This window comes from Gadus macrocephalus, chromosome 7 (assembly GCF_031168955.1).
Source record: "Gadus macrocephalus chromosome 7, ASM3116895v1".
In the NCBI taxonomy this organism is placed as follows: Eukaryota; Metazoa; Chordata; class Actinopteri; order Gadiformes; family Gadidae; genus Gadus; species Gadus macrocephalus.
The window spans coordinates 11399749-11400857 of record NC_082388.1 but is presented as its reverse complement, the minus strand read 5'-3'; positions in this window follow the sequence as shown (position 1 = coordinate 11400857).

Genomic DNA, 1109 nt, shown 5'->3' with positions numbered 1-1109 from the left:
CTCACCATCATTCTTTCAATATTGACCTCCAGTTTCAGTTGTTCAACTGTCTTACGGGCGTCTGCGATCTTAGCCATGTTATTGGACATGCTGAGAGGGCTCCACCTACAGAACAAACAGAGGATGAGTGGGGATTGATACACACATATACAATACCAGATCTATATATCTTTATATATATTCACTATATATATATATATACACTATATATTTGGATGTACCCTTTTAAAGCACATCTGTACTATACTATAGTATCGTACTATACTATACACCACATTTTAATCTAGTCTACTATACTATAGTGCACTACACTACACTACACTACACTACACTACACTACACTACACTACACGACACTACACTACAGTATACTTTATGCAACATGTGAAGATATCCCACACACATCTTTACTTGCCCTCACAGAGTTGGCGTGACCTTAGACAATGGGCCAGATAGATTATGAAACTGAGCACCACACGTCATGGCCACAGGCCGATAACAACCTGGCACATTTTGCTTTAACCAACTATACTGTACCATACCATACTATACCATACAAAACACTTACCATACTCTCTGCTACTAAACGATGCTGTACCATACTATAGTATACTATACTCTACCATACAATACTCTACTAAACTATACTGTATCATACTATACTATACTCTACCATATGATACTCTCCTCTACTAAACTATGCTGTACCATACTATGCTATATGATACTAAACCATACGATATTCTACTCTACTAAACTATATTATACCATACTATACTATACCATACGTTACTCTCCTCTACTAAACTATACTGAGCCATAATATACTATACCATACGATACTCTCCTCTAACCTATACTATACCATAAGATACTCTCCTCTACTTAACTATACTATACATACTATACTATACCATACTATACCATACCATACTATACTATACTGTACCATATCATACTGTCCTCTAAAAAACTATACTGTACCATACCATACTATACTATACTAAACACTTCCATACTCTCTGCTACTAAATGATGCTGTACCATACTATAGCATACTATACTCTACCATACAATACTCTACTAAACTATACTGTACCATACTATAC